Here is a 344-nt window from a genome sequence, read left to right as displayed (position 1 = left end):
AAAAGTTAATGGGGAAACTCAAAATGATCAGTGAAAACAAGGCCAGGTGCTAAAGGTGGAACAGATGCTCAGTTGCTCAAATGCAAGTTTAAGTTGAAGCTGAAGAAAATTAAAGCAAGTCCATGAGAACCAAAATATAACCTTGAGTATGTCCCACCTTAATGTGGAGATCATCTGAAGAATAGTTTGGACTCATTGAATACTAAGTACTGAACGCAAGATGACTTGTAGGATGACATCAAGGACATTACACATGAAAGAAGCAGAAGATCATTAAAAGACAAGGAAGGAAGGAAAAACAAAACGGGTGTCAGAAGGAACTCTGAAACTTGCTCTTGAAAGAA

Source organism: Orycteropus afer, unplaced genomic scaffold (genome assembly GCF_000298275.1).
Source record: "Orycteropus afer afer isolate SDZICR_OR568_19922 unplaced genomic scaffold, OryAfe1.0 scaffold00138, whole genome shotgun sequence".
NCBI lineage: Eukaryota > Metazoa > Chordata > Mammalia > Tubulidentata > Orycteropodidae > Orycteropus > Orycteropus afer.
Note: the sequence above shows the minus strand (reverse complement) of the source record.